The following is a 16,328-nucleotide window of genomic DNA, read 5'->3' as shown; positions in this document are numbered from 1 at the left end:
AGCAGCTCGACCAGAAGCCAAACTGCTGACCTTACGCATAATAAGCTCCTGCTGCTAATTCGTTTTCTGCAGAGACATGGCAGCCAATAAGGTTTAAAACGAGTTTAATTCACACACAGAATGTCCATAAAACACAAACTCGTCACACTGTTAATTAGTCCTTGGCTGTGCGTTCATTTTTAGTTAACGTTAAACAATGTGTAATGCTCAGAAGTTGCTATCGATTTCAGGTAACCTGCAATGACGTTAAACACACATCCTTACTGTGGAGTATTCTGCCCTTTTTTTTTCACTCGCCTGTTTTATTTCACCAAAAGTGGACAGAAATGATCGACACAGGATATCGTGATCCCTGAGGTGCGACACAGGATTTCCCGCGGCCTCGCATCCAAAACAGTAAAACAGGAAATTGTTTTCCAACCTGTCAATGTGGCTTTACAGATATAGTTACAGGTTTAATACTTTTATCACATTTACTACATATTTACTGTGGTAATTGTAAAGGTAAAAGTGTATTTTATGTTCAGTACGTCTGCACGGAGCCATGCGTCGTGATGCTGTTGGTTTTGCGGGGTCAGGTCACTACTCATTCCTTGCTCTGCTGTGATTTACAACTGTGATTTGCTGAGGCTTGTTGCTTCATCTCGCTTTCTCAAAGCAAATACCACCCTCATTGAACAACAGTAATCATATCCCCTCTCACTCTGCGCCGATCTCAAGCCCATGCCCTTGCTGAGTACCTGCCCTTGGAGCCTTGCAGCCCGCCTTTAGCGGGGTCTGCATGCCATGTGTTCTGCATGGTGCAGTCTGAGCAGGCGCGTTGCCGTCCAAGTCGTTGTGCTGATATGCAACAGGTCTCCACTTGTGTTTTTTGTGTATTAGTGGCAGACAGTCCTAGGTGAAACTCTGAACTCTGTGCACCCTTAAGCGAGAGTCAATGAAGAGCGAGAGAGGGTGGAAAGAAAGGTCTGCAAAGATGATCCAATCACAATAAGATTTGTCCGAGTTTGCAAAAGATGGACGTACCTCTGCTTGAATCCCTCATTAAATTCTAGGAGCTGATCCGCCCTGCTGTCAGCGAGTCATGAGCCAAAAAACAATAGCAGTGGTAACCGATGCAGCGCCAAGGATGAGGGACACAGGGACACTTAAGAATGAGGGACACAGATGAAAAAAATATATAGATACATAAAAACAGATGAGATTCCTAGCGGGAAGGCAGCGGAGATAACAGCAAGCAAAAGAGAGGATAACAGAGAGAAACACAGTGTCATTAGACAAATATTGGAAGTTCAAGCGCTCATAAGAGAGACAGAAGGAGAGGGAAAGACTGAATGAGCAGCGTAGTGAGGAGTAAAGAAAACATTTGAAGAGGAAAGGCAAGAGAGGGAGACGAGTGGGAGCTGGTGAACACTACTTTGGAAATCAGAGTAAGTAACTTGCTGTTGAAGACAGAATTTTAAGTTGGAGCGGAGGGGCATTGGCAGGTTCAGACAGAACAGAGTGAACAGCTTTTCTTTAAGCTTTGATCGATCAGTGTGACTCTCTATTTAGGATAACGATAACCTCTAGTAACCGTCGACAATGCTGGTTGTTCATTCTGCTCCACTCTTTGACATGATACATATGTATTAACACGCACATGAGCACACGCGAAGGTAAAGACCCGCACGTTACCCACGCACTCACGCGCACGCTGACAAGCAGCTGTCACTGAAGGCCACGATTCTAGCAGACACGTTCTGTTCCTCCCCTCAGTGCAGTATTAATACAGCCCTGCTGTGGCCCACACTTCTGTGAAAACATCCCATAATGCAGGCACTTCTATTACGCTCTCTCCAGCTTTTTTTTTTCTTTTTCAAATGGGAGTGTTTACTGGCTGAGTCCTGACTGCTCGCCATGGCGGGGGCTGCCCTTATTCCTGTATGACGGCTGGCGTTACATTTAGATGAGTTTTGAAGAAGCACACAGCTCAAAGCTTTTTTCTTTCTTATCCTGAAATGTAACAATCCCTATGCCAAAAACTATTGCAAATATCAGGCTCTGTATCGCTCTGCCAGATTGTTTTTCTCGTCTTGGCACGGTCGCGAGGCTTTGAGCCATAGTGTAGCTTTTGGCAGACGAACACTTAAAAACTGTAAGATAATAGTACCGCAAGCAATAACGCTACAACTTCAGTACTAATAATTAAACATAGTCCTGTTTCATTGCACCGCGTACTGTTGCAGCCAGTGTAGCTGTGATCAGATTAATGTATCATGACACAATCTCTGCAGTATTGCTTCAGTTAGTGGTGTTTTTATTTCATCTCGTAAACACATAAAGTCTGAACTCTTTTGTTCTGGCCATTTATTTGCTCAGCTTCCCAGAGATGAAAACAAAAAAAAAGAAAAAGTAAAAGAGAGCATGTACTGTATTTTAAGGCATTTACAGTTACTCCCGTGTTTTTGCATCCTTATACAGTAGATGGATGGTAATGGATTATAAAGTGTCACGTAAGTGCAAGGTCCTTGCTGTCAAATAAAGGCAAAGAAATGATAAAATGTGTTTGTGCTAACAGCTCAATGAGACTGAAAGCTCCTCAGATGCCAGAAAAACTGCACAGAGGTTCTAATGATGGAGACTAGAGAGACGAGGCTCTGTGGAGAGTTGTCATAATCTTGCTTTTACATGGATTTTATTGGCCAGTGCAGTACATTTCTGAGCTTTCTGCACTGGCACTGCTGCTGTGTCGATATTCCTCCTCAAACAATAGGCAGACAGGTGGTCTTACGCTGAAGTGATGCTTCCTAGATTATGACTAATGTGTAAAATGGAAACGATGCAATGCATTTACAAAGAAATATCTCCAGAAGCATTTTTTTTCATGTCATGTCATCGTAAGTCAGCCTGTTGGCTGACTTACGATTTAAGAGCCAAAGATGCGAAACTCAGCTCGCTTTTGTTTATCTGGAATCGGCGGCAGTAAAATCACGCACGCAGATGTTCATTTTAATCTAGATGTTGTGGCGGCGGGGATGGATAATTCCATATATTTCCAGTGCATGCTATTTCAAGGATTTGTAATCCATCTCTGATTCATCCCACACTTTGTAAGAACAGCTGGGAATGATGTAATGTTTGCTCAGACCAGCACATGATTTTTAGCTTTTCAGTTCCTTTTTTCATCCTATTTTCTTTCTTTCAGTCTCCTCTCCCTCCTTCTTTGTTGTGTTTCAAAGTTACAATCCCACACAGGCACACAGCAGAGATGAGCTGCTGTCTGGTAAGCTGTCATACCTAATCCTCCCCCTGCACTGTTGTCGAGAGAAAAGAAAAATATCAGTCATCAGGGCGACTGTTGCCAGCGTCACACCGTCAGTGTTATTGTTGTTGTTTTGGACAATGGTGTCACAGATGCACGCTGAAGGATTAATCCCTGTTTGCGCTGAGACAAACACTTGCATACATGTGTGTTTAAGTACTCACATGTACAGTTCCACTCACACTCCAGCACAGGTGTTGATGGAAAAGTTTCATTCAGTGTGATTTTTAGCACATGTTGGAGAGTGATTTATTCAAGACTAGACACTGATTGGTTGCTGTCTGACAACCACTGGTTGCTAGGAAAAATTGGTATTCCCTACCCAGTAGGCGCGTGTTTGCTGGAGGTCACTTTCTGTTGCTACTGAGGTATGTGGTGCAACACCGAAAACCTCCTTGTGATTGCTTTGGTCTCAAGCACACTTGCCAACTTTTTGCTAAGTGGTAGAGAAACTGCAAAAAATGTGATGCAAACTGGAAACAGAGACCATTTGCTTTCAATGTAAAAGCTGTGCCTTTGAGGGATGTTGGTTAAATCATTAAGACACAACTTTAAAGGCGAACAACTGCATCCCTACCGCTCCGTGGTTATAGCAAGGGTTAGAGTTATCAGTCATAGCATATACATTTTATGTGCCGACTTGTCACTAAGTCTTTGTAAAGTATTTTGTGTTTGGACATTGGTTGTTGTTTTTGTGATCAAGAAATGTGTTCAAGTTTAGCTAGCGTTAGGCTACCATGACCAAGAGTTCTTACAATAATCTGATGATCAAATTTGTGTTATAAGTACTACACCATAAATGCTTTGGTCTATATATTAGTATATGGTCTATATGGTAGAGTGCCATAACAACAGTTCAGTGTAATCTTTGAGGGAGTCTTGATATACAGTAGCTAACATGCAGCTGTTATGTGTGTTTGATTTTGGTACATTTATCACAAAGGAGAGAAGGTGGCGACTCTAAATTAAAACACACTAGAAAAGCTACAACCACGGCAGCGTGACAAAAGAAAAAAAGAAAACCGTGTTGTACCTGAAGATGTTTCTGCCAAAATTTAAATCTGTTTTTCAAGCTAAGAATTCTAAACATCTGCTGCCTCAAGCTTCCCTAATATCAGTTTTTGCGCTAAAAAGTAATTCATTAAGAAAGTGATTTATACATTAATGGATCCTGAATGTGAAAGTAAACAAACCAAGGCTGTGCCAGACCATCTGTGGAGACTCCACTTTCACCCACTTATTAGCTGTTTGCTCGCTAATAACATCATGTGGGGGTTTTTGAGAGTCGTGTTTAACAAGTGGATGCACTGTAAGTGGCCACTTAAACATTTGCAGGTCTAGTTTTTACTTGGATGTAACCAAAATCAAAAATGAGAGATTTTCAGTTCTCATTTTCAAGTCTAATGCATCTCTGAAAGAGTTGTTAATCACATTTTAGAGGAGCCAAATGCTGCGTTCTGTAATCAACAGTGCAACGCTGTATTAAAAACTAAACGGTACTTTGAGAAATAAGCAGAGGTCTCCAAACTTCCTTTTAGTGTGGAAATGGACATAATATTAATTACAGTCATAACGCGAGCTTGTGGTTGCTTTTTGTAAGAAGGCATGTTCAGATACAGTTTAGGATGATGAAAAAGTGAAAAGGCATTTTGAATATTAAGATCTAAGGGTTTTGAGTTCTTTACAGTAGTGCTGTGCCATATCATATTGTCCATGATGATATAAAAGTGCCATATTTTCGTGTCCTGCTATAGCAGTATCATGTGTTTTCATGTTCCCAACAACAAGACAAGCCCTGAAATGTCTGAGAGCGAGAGCATCATCTCAGCCTCTAATAACAATCTAATAAAAACAATCCTCTCACACATCACAATACTGCAAAATATGCAGGAGAACTGTTCCCACCAAAGGCGAGACAACAAACACGTGGTCGAGTAGAACACGGCTGCGACATAAGGAGGACATGCTAGTCGCCGCCGACGTGCAACCCAAAAGTAAACAAGTGACTCAACCGTGCATCTCTGGAGTTGCGCTGCTTAAGAAAGGAGGAGCCAAACGGTGGAAATTACTGATGCAGTTACACGGTGGCAAAATGAGGGCTTTAAGCAGCTGGATAAAGAGCTCGAGACAACATACAACATCCCTGATTTGCTTACATTTATTAATGTTTCTGCCTGAAAGCTGCAATCCCTGCTAAATATTGTATTTTATTTTTCTACATCATCATAAATGTCAGTACCACAAATTTCCTTTGATGCTGGATCACCCATTCCTGCTTTATAGTATTAGCATGGCCGCAACATTTTTATAGTGTTATGTTTGTAACTTCACGCTGACCTGTGTCGACTGATGAAAGAGTTCTTGCAAGACTTAAATGAATTTGTTTCCCTTTTTAATTTTTCATCCTTATAAAGGTGCTATGTCACAACACATGAATTGTTAGCATACAGATATTTGGAAATTAGACTGTGTTTGCTTGTAGCGGGATTCATGTCATTGATTCAACTCTGGAGAAGTTACTCTCATCCGGCCGGTGTTATCGCTTTTTTGCTTCACCCTAAACCCTCTCCTCTTCCTTGCAGCGAGCAGACTCAGACACAGATCATATCGCACCTTTACGTGCAGGGTGTCGTGCCTTAAAAGAGCGCGTGAAGGTTGTTTGACACGGCGCTTTGGTGAGATCGCTTTCCTAGAAGCCTGTGTTTAAAGGGCGTGTCTGCCTCTTGTGCTGCTTTCAAACAAACATTGCTTGATTTCTTTAAACAACTCTGGTTAAAACACCTTAACAATCACCTCTAACAGGGACAAACGGTAAATTGGACATATGCAGCCTGATGATTTGTGTATGATTTGATTAGTGTATCCATCCTGGAGTGCGGCTAGCAATGCTGTTATGTAATTTTACCTTAAAGTGGGATACTGGAGATCTCTTTCTCTCAATTGGTGTTGTTACTATCTCTGCTCTGCTTTGCAAAAACCCCGTGGCCAAAAACAGAGAGAAGTGCTCCTGGAGTTCCTGCAGCTGCTGTACACTCCCCAAATGCCTGGCTTAAGAGCCCGATGGATGGATGAATGGCTGTAAGAGATCGATAGATGCAGGGATAGATGGAGGCATAAGAGAACGGGCTAAAGATGTCATAGGGTACAATCGAAAGGAGAGCGGAGGGTGGATGTGAAAATTATGCCGGGAGGATAAGAGGATTGCGTGAGACATCATGGAAAAATAAATAAATTTAAAAAAGGGGGGGGGGGAGTGCTGGAGGGCAAAGAGGAGAAGATTGGAGGGATTTGGTATGAACACATGATAAGGAGTAAAGAACTAGAACTGGAGATGGAGATGATTAGATTGTCTCTTCAGCAGATCTCAACATGCCGTGACCACATTTGCAAAAGTTGTTTTATTTACTTATTTATTTATTTTTTGACAGTTTTTCCATTTGTGCACCAGGAAAAAAGAAAGATGAGGCAAATAAGCATCAACACTCATCTGTGCTTTATCACGAGGTCATCGTCGTGGGCTGAGGCCGCTGTGTTTTCCTTTGTGGAAAAACCAAAAGCGATTGATGCAGGAACAGATAAGATGTATTCCATTTAGACTTTAAGTCGCAGAGAGGCTGACTGGATTTGAGGGGAAAAAACCAACAAAAAAAACCAGCCTGGCACTAAAGAAACATTTCATCACCTTCACTGCATACCATGACTGTACACAAACACCCAGTTTCACCCGAGGGTGACTTATAAGGCCTGGTATGTCTTCAAGGACCTCCAGCCTTCGCTAATATCAGGGGAAACTATGTAACAACACAGCATGAAGGCTAGACCTACACACAGGAAATGAGAGATTCCAGCGCATTATTATGTTCTTCACCCTTACCCCCCAAAAATGAACCGGAGGTTAGAAAAACACACCCTGGCCAAGGAAAAATACACCAAGAATTTACATTTCCAGGTAGGAGGATTAGAAAATTTGGGGTGTTAGTGGGGCACTTGATAACCGAGTGAAGGTTGGTTGATGGAGTGGACGTCGGGATCGACACATTTGATTGATGGTCTTGGAAGAAAGCTCAGATCCCCGATGACATTCACCAAAACAGTTTATCATCGACGTCTGGTCCTTGTTATCAGAATCAGAATCAGAATCAGAATACTTTATTGATCCCTGGGGGAAATTATTTTTTGTTACAGTGCTCCATTTTAAACCAACATTAAGACAAGACAGACAATACGCTAACTAAGAATAGTACAATATATACATATATATACATACATACATACATAAGTCACTTATAAATAAATATTTGGAAAAGAAACATGTGTAGTTGTAGCAGCAAACAGTGTGTTAAGTGGATGCGTTGTACAGAGAGATGGCCACAGGCAGGAATGATTTCCTGTGTCGTTCAGTGGTGCTTTTCGGTAATCTCAGTCTCTCACTGAACGAGCTCCTGTGACTGACCAACATGTCATGGAGTGGGTGGGAGGTGTTATCCAACATTGTCTTTATCTTGGACAGCATCCGCCTCTCCGACACCACCTTGAGGGAGTCCAGCTCCATCCCCACAACATTGCTGGCCTTACGGATCAGTTTATTAAGTCTGTTGGCATCTGCGACCCTCAGCCTGCTCCCCCAGCATGCAACAGCATAGAGGATCGCACTGGCCACCACAGACTCATAGAAAATCCTCAGCATTTTCTGGCAGATGTTGAAGGACCTCAGTCGCCTCAAAAAATAGAGACGACTCTGGCCCTTCCTGTAAAGTGCTGTGGTGTTTTTAGCCCAGTCCAGTTTATTGTCAATGTGTACTCCAAGGTATTTATCCAGTGGTGCATTCAAAGCAGATGCCATTTTGGGTTTTTTTTATTTGTTGTTGTTGTTGTTGTTTTTACCAGCTGACGATGAAAGGCGATAGATTTTTAGGCGTCTCCACGGCAGGCAGAGCTGGCATTGTTATGTGCAGCAGCCCCTGTTGAGTCAGGGTACCGTAACGAATGAGAAAACAGAAGAATACACACACACACATAGAAAAAAAAAGAGATGTTAGAGCAGGTAGAGTACAAGAGAGAGAAAAGGAAGAGTAGTTTAGGAACTGAAGAACATATGGTGTCCTTGCAGGTTTATTTTTAGGCTACTCCTACTGGGTGATGAGGAGGAAGCGGTGCGCTCTGTCTTTTCCACCCCATTTCTCTTGTTCTCCTGTTCCTCGCTTTCATTCTTGCACTGGCTCTGTCCATTAGGTTCAGTGGGTTTGGCTGGCGTAGCACTTGATGTGTTTCCAAAGCACTGTTATAAAGCTGTTAAAATAGTAATGGCTACAATACAAATCAATCCAACAACAAAAATAAAAAGCAGTTATGATTCAGATATATGGGTGATTGCGTATCCCGAAGCCAGAACCCGAGGAACCCAGTTTATTTGCTTGATTGACTCGCTGATATTTCCTTCTGGCTGTGGCGGCAGAAACATGCTTAATGGGCAGCACTTGCCGGGATTGAAGAGTCATTTTGCCTCGTTGTCCAGACATTAAAATGACAATATATATTTTTCCAAATGGGGAAGTTCTCTGCATGTTGTTTGGACAACGTTTTGGGAAGGTTGGCCTGTCTGCTGTCAGGCTACGGTCTTTCAGTCTGTACGCTCCTATGGTCTTATTTTAGATTTCTTATCGGGTTTTTATTTATTTATTCTTTTTAAGTCTCCTGCAGCATGTTTGGATTTGTCATTCCACTCCAGCAAGTGATGTATTTCTATTTTTCTTCCCTCGTAATTTGGTCTAATTTCCAAAGTGGCGTCTCCTCTGTGTTTTGTGGCTGGCTCAGGTTTGTGATGTCAGGAGCTGGCTCGGGGATTCCTTTGCCTGTTTACTTCAGAGCAGGAAAGGGCGTAAAGTCATTCATTTGATAAATAACTTTGTTAGTTAAAAGTGACATGTAGTGGCTTTCTTCCCTAAAAGCGAAGTGTGAGTTTGACACTCGAAAAAATATTTAAGTCCGAAATGCTGACTTTATGTCCTTAAAACATGCAATAATTTCCAGAATATTTCAGCAAAAATTCCAAAAAACTATTTGAGAATGGAGTGTTTATTGAACCTTTTGTCAAAAAAGAAACAAAATGAAATAGTAATTTGCACATATGAGTTTTAATTTGGTATGTGTGGTAAAGTATTGTGCAGATTATTCAGATTGTTTTAGAGGAGGGTGAAAAATGATGCCGTAGAAGTCTCAGAAAGTCACAAAAACACAAACACTACCGTATCCCATATGATACATTTGGTCTTATAGGGTCAAGGTTTTAACTTTTTTTCCATGTAATTTTGTCATATAAGTACAATCTAAAAAATTACAGCCGTCAGATTAAGGAATCTGATCAAATGAAATGTACATAATTGGTTTACATTCATTTTACACCGAGCATCTTTTCCATAATTATTGATAAATCAAAAAGTTGATTGACCAAATACCCAACACTTAAAATGCTAGGCCTAAAGCAAGTAAACCAGTTCTGACCAACTAATTGATTGAATATCAAATCACTTGACCAATCATTAACACTTAGTGCTGTAGGCCCCACCCCCCAAGGTTGCTTAACTCTGGTTCCTGATGGATCTTCTGCGGAGGCGGGGTAAGCCTGCACAGATTTCCAGCATTTTCTCAGCTGTTTTATTTCTTCTAAATCTGAAATGAAATGAGGTATGATCTGAAACCTGTTCTTCATTTTCTCTCCCTTGAGCAGCTGCTTTTTTTTTTTAAAGGGTCAAATTATTTACCTGGATCTTATTTTACCTCCCGTTCCTGGTTCCAGGCCAAACTCACCGGGTTCCTCCAGAGGTTCCTCGTCCTCCAGAGACGAAACATTGATTAAGCCTTTGGATGCTTTGATTTGTGTCCCACTGACTTCACCGGATAGACTAGAGGCTCGTTGCTGACTAAAACACGGAGCACTGTACGCCGAAGCAAAGGACAGTGGCTTTCACGGTCCATTTCCAGCATGAATCAAAGTCTGTTCTCGTTGGGCTCTGGTGCTCTGCAGTGCATTGTTCAAGTAAACGAGTAAATTAATTGGCAGCATACTCCTGTACTGGAACCAGACGCAGCTCTGAAAGTCTCAGGAAAAAAAAAGTGTTGTTTCCTCAGGATCGCTAATAATGTGAAATACTGTGAAAGCCATTAACTCGCAAGTGCAATTTGAATTAGCGTTGAAGCCCTAATGGTGTAAAATGACCATTTTAGCCTTTCTCAGCAATATTTAGTTAAATGAAAATTCATCAGTTTATTTTTTTCCTTCTGTATTGTTTTGTTTTGTTAATAGGGGCTGTTTCTTTTTAATTACACAACTTATGTCTGATATTTACAGGATAGTCCAGAAAAGTTCTTTCAAGGTTGTCCCACTCACAAAACTGCACTTCATCATCTGCCAGTTTCTATAAAGAATTGTAATCTTTCCTGTGCCCTTCAGTCTCTGTCTTTGTCCTATCTCCCCTGCTCTCCTGCTGCCGCTCTCTATTTCCCAGATGGAGAAAATAAATGGGGAGATTCAGATGTGGGTTCTTTTTTTCTTACCCGAGGAATAGATTTTTATCTTTTTACTGGAAACACGTGTACTCGTGAATCTCGAGGACATCAAACAGGGCTGTTTGGGCAGGTGGTAGGAACTGTATCGATGGCTGGGTTGCTAGGTTTGTGGGAGGACACATGCTGTAAAACAGAAGAACAGAAATGTCCACACACATATACAAACCCAGTGCAGTGGTGCTACATATGAGGCAGTTTGTCTCTTGCATCATGGACGGAATGATTTGACAGTATGGTTTGAAACGGTTGCCTGGGAGCACGATGAATAATATATAACCGAATACATGCATATACACAACACTGTGCGAGGCATATCTGTGAAATGTGATGTAATACATACAGATGAGTATGTTAAAAGAAAAAAGTAAGAGGTTAATGGGGTTTTATGCCCCCGGCTTTGGCTCTCAGGCAACAATAAAGCTGGAAGGAAGTTGGCACTGGGTGAATGTGGCACACAGGAGCTAATAATGCAGCGAAATCTCAAGTTAATTGTCTTGTTTTACAAAAGCGTGTCACTTATATAAGCGGAGTTAAGTGCAGAAAATAACGTTTGCAAATTAAAGCATTTGTCTTCATTTTGTCCAGCCCACTTCTGAATTTAAAGTCAGGCCACCGGAGACATCAATATGACAGAAAGGACTGGGATCCTGTATCTGTTTTAGTCTGACAGATTAATGTACAGCAAGTAATTAAAGAATGCCATGAAAGCTGCACTGCACTGTTACAACCATGGGCTGTAATACAGGCGTTAGATTATGTAGCCACCTCGTCTCTGGATCTTCTTTTTACTAGTTCTTGAATTTGCCAGGTGCAGTATCTTTAGCACACCGAATATTATGTATCTGTTTGAAGAGGGAAAAAAAGCATTCACCGAATAGTTTTTCCACTTTTTCCCAAAGAAAATGAAATAGAAAGACAAAGACAGCAGAGAGATCACCACGTGTTCCTGCCCACTATGGCTGCCACTAGAAATAGACGGCTGCCTACTGACAGCAGGATAAACTTCTACGTGGGTGGCTGTGCTCTCTTCTGCCCCCACACATGAATACGCTCACGCACACACTTAACACTCTCAGAGGCAAACAAATCGCACACCTCGGGAGGCTCGCCCTCCCACAAGTCAGTCAGATGCTGTCATAACCTCATACCCATAATCCTCGGTAAACAAAAAGTGTAAACAAACCTGGCCGGGGTTCGTTTTGTTCTGAAGACACTCTTGAAACAGTACCTCTTGCGTCTGCTCTGATGTGCTGTGCACATTTTCTTTGTATTTTAAGGATGGGAGTAGCCGTGTCGCCATCAGGGTTTCTCAGGGGAGGTTTTTTTGTAATGTGTGGGTATGTTTTAGGATGGCTCGTGCATCAGTGCATCTCAGGCTTTGTTACCAAACTTTTGAAGAAGGTAAAATGCTGCAGCAGGTGAACTGAAAGTGCTGAAGTGTTAGGCCTGACTGAGTTGGAAGGGAGGTGCCAAGCTGAAGTGTAAGGCATTAAATAAATGATGGGGATTTCAGTGTTTGCCACAGAGTTAGTCCTTGTTTGTGGTAATAGTCAGCTGGGTGTACCTTTGCTTTCACAATTGAATTAATCATTTATTATAAACTACATGACAACTTCCTCTCCAGCCAGTTCCTGGTCCTGTGGACGGGCTCCACCGTCTTGACGTGCAACTGTTGATTTAAGACCTTGTTCTGGTCTGCAGCCTCGGTGAGCTCAGCGCTGTGGCATCGGCTCTCCATCTGCCTCAGGTTCTGGATGGAGTGGCCCTCAGCTCGCAGCAGACCTCCAGAGCAGAGCAAGGACTAGTCTCCAGCTGCAGTCCAAGATGGTGGTGCTGGAGTCTGTCCAGCTGCTGGACGACAGATACAAAACAGTTAGATGACACTGAGGACCACCACAACAGCTACTTGGAAAAAAAAGTTAGAAAATGCACTCGGGCATGTGTAAAAGTGTGTAAAATAAGACAAAGAAGAGCGTCAGGTGAATATGCAGAGGGATGGCAAAAGCGACTATTGTGCCTTCTTCTTCTTTAATCAGGAATTGTGATTACCTGCAAGGCTACAAGAAGGGCATGTTTAAAACACTGTAGGCATGCTGATGCAGCCAGTATTTTTCTAGTGTTTTTTAGCTTTATTTCAAATTGCAAAGCGAGGTCTGAAACTTGTTTGCACCATTTTCATGGCTGTTTGCCGCCTGCAGTGTCTATAGGAACAGACCGCCAAAGGATGTGCAAACACACACATGCATACACCATCGCTGCACTTACCATGGCAAATGCATTATTAATGATTAATGATCACAATGAAAATACACACGCATCCCCGTCTCACTCACAGGTGCTGCACAGAGATAAACATGACACGAATAAAAGATGTTTTTCTTTGGCAGCGTTTTTGTTTTTTTCTTCCTCCTTTCAGCTGGTTTATTTATCTTGAGTCCACTGGAACGGCCAATTTTTTGGATCCCTGGCAATGTTCCCAACACCGAATTTCAGTCTGTAGCAGTCTGTAAATAAATAATTACTCTAGTGTACATATGTTGCTCACGTCAGCTGGGCTTTGTTCTCTGACACGCTTGTGAGAATTAAGGGTAATAGATTCAAAAGCACAAGTGTTGCTCAGCCAGGGTGTCTACAACCTAGAGAGAGAGGACAGACAAAGAGAAAGGCTAGACTATAGGAGTGTTTGAATAACTCAACAACACTAACATGGAGGTTAATCAGTTTCCACTGCTCTTTGCAGTGTTTTTTAAATATGAAAGCAGCTCATCTCATCATTACGAACAGTATTCAGATTGTGTTGTGGCTACTTTGGCTACTAAACAGTCTCTTTCTGTTATATAATTGAGTACTGGAAGAGTGGTGTTACATTTTATTTGTAAATTGTACCCACAAGAAACCAGCATGGGGCAAAAGTTTCAGTCTGATGCTTTGAAATCTTGTTTTCAAGTGTTTGTATTTGCAATACTTGTGAGCTGATTTGGTGAAATGCACAGAGTGGCGCACAGCGTGTTTCTGTATTGTCCTGCGAGGGTGTGTTGGAAGTATTGAGGGTGTGAATGTGAAGTGAGCAGAATGCAGCTATTGTATTTTGGCTGCATTCTTCACAATGGTCACTCTGTCAAATCAGGCGCACAGCTCTGGCTTGACAGCCAGCAGAGGTCTGCGTGCCCCAGGCCCTCTGAGCCAGGCACTGAATCACTGGGCTGAGATCCTCTGGCAGCTTGTCAGCACAGCATAGTACTCCTGGACAGCCAGTGCTCTCATTGACTCACACTCGGTTTTACTTTCTCTGCTGCCTCTGTGGACTCGCATATCTCCAGCTTGGTTCCCTGTCAGGGCTTCTCTTGTTTCCAGTGACGTACTGAGTTGGACAAACAGCATCCTGTGTCGGTATCGTGAACTTCACCCCAGCTGGAGGACAACAGCTGATTTCTGTTTTTTTTCCTCCTTTCAGACAGTAAACTGTACCTGTTCTAGTCAAGCACTTTTTAAAAGGCTAAGGTTTTTTAATAAACCTTATTAGGTTAGCATCTTTAAGGGTCTGCATGACTAGTATTTTGACACAAACGCAATTTTGTTAGTACAGCTACTTGACAATGCGATTGTATCCTCTCTCTACCTTACATGTTCATGAAGGCTGATGACACAGTACACCCTGCATCAGTACCTCATTGGGTCTCCATTGCAGTTGTTGAAAGTATATGTAGCTCTGTTTGAGTCTTTATGGATGGGAGAAATGATTAAATGGTTAAAGTCTTGTCTGATAATGTCACCTTACACATGAAACATGTAGTAACCACTACATCACATAGCTACTGATTTTATTGTAAGAAATTGATAAATAAATAGTTCTAACAATTCTTAGTTAAAGTATAAAGTCATAAACTTATGGGTTAAAATTTAATGGAGAAACATAAAAATGATGGATAAACAATTGAAATAGTCAACTAAAGGTCACGTAACAGCTAGTTGATGGAAATGCATAAATCGTTAAAACACCTAAAGGTGATGCTTAAACTGTTGAATACTAATATATAGTTAAAATTAGCAAATAATTAGCTAAGAATTAATGACTAACGAGCTGAATAAACACATAAACGCATAAACAACAGAAGTAATGAACTGCAACAGCACTGAATAAACAGTTGACACGTTTTGCTAAAATAATGCACAGACAGTTAAAATAATAATAAGCTAAAGTCATGCACAAATAGCTGAACTATTAAAATAGCTAATAATTAACTAACAGTACAGTAGTGCTTAAGGAACTGAAGTAGTTAGCTAAAAGTCATAGCTAAACACTGATGAATAGTTTGACTGTAATGTAAAAACAGTTAAAGTCAGTAGAAAAAAGCAAAGGAACCAGAAGGGATTATGCAGCCAAGAGATGGCAGCTAGGATGAGCTAACGTACGCTTAGCTTCTTTTGTTTAAAACAGTGTTTTTCTTACTTCATAATTGCGCAGGTTCAGTGTCACACTTCCTTGGTTAACTTCTTAGACCTGGACCTACAATTTAGGCTTAGACAAGGCTTTAAAAAAAACTGGTGAGGGCTGCTTTAGGTTCTGCTGAGACTTCCGTATGAAACCAAGGAACCAGTGTCCTTGCTCTTGTTTCTTGTGCTCTGTCAATCCACCAGAGACGCTCCTGAGGTGGCAATTAACATCCTTTTGCATTTACTTTACTGTGCAGTGCTGCTTCTTCGAACACCACTCTTGAAATCATAGTGTCAGCCATTCAGGGCGCTGTGGGAGCTGAACAATAGGAAACATTTGTGATCCCCTGAGACAAAGAGAGTGCTTATGCTTGCTTACACTCGGACGGCACAATAACAGCTGTGTTTTCTAAAGAAAGGGTGGGGGAGTTAGAATTTTGTTCATCTCTGCTGGGTGCCCTCTTCACTGTAATAAAACAAGTGAGAGTTGTAATTGCTTTGTTTGACACCTTTCACTAGCTTGATGTTGATGTGTAGTTAGGAGTCACAGGGGATGCTGTGTTTTTGAAAACTTGGTCCTTTGGTGGCGTTTGGGATTTGTACAGTAAAAAAGAAGCACAAAAAAAACTGTGACCCTCTGTGGATTATCGCACAAACCCTGCACAGATTTGTAATGCATTTCATCTCCTGCCATTGTTTTCTTCAACTGCATCCTCTATTTTCTGCGTTATTATTTTGTGTTTGGGGTTGCGATTGGGCCACTGACAGTAGAGCGATGTTATATATGCCAAGGTCAGAGGTTGGAGTCGTGTAATTCATCATTTTCGTCTTCTGTGATTGAACGAATACTGGAGCACTCTTACACGATAGTACACTGTCCCGAACCTTATCGTTTTCCTCGCCTCAGGTTTTTTCTATTTCTTTTTATCATCCTTCTCCCCCCAGTTTCCCTCATGTAGCTATCACTCCAAACGCCCTTTCTCCTTGGTTTACTTCACCTTTTTTATCTCTCTATGTATCCACT

General features: G+C 41.7%; 1 protein-coding gene across 2 annotated transcripts in view; it reads left to right on the top strand.

The window, feature by feature from the left end:
- The window catches only part of mmp16a (matrix metallopeptidase 16a (membrane-inserted)), a 75,151-nt gene that overhangs the window by 29,559 nt on the left and 29,264 nt on the right, over window positions 1-16,328 (top strand). The window lies entirely within an intron of this gene.

The sequence above is a fragment of the Rhamphochromis sp. 'chilingali' genome, assembly GCF_963969265.1.
Source record: "Rhamphochromis sp. 'chilingali' genome assembly, chromosome: 18".
Taxonomy (NCBI): Eukaryota; Metazoa; Chordata; class Actinopteri; order Cichliformes; family Cichlidae; genus Rhamphochromis; species Rhamphochromis sp. 'chilingali'.
Note: the sequence above shows the minus strand (reverse complement) of the source record. Positions and strands in the feature narration are given on the sequence as shown.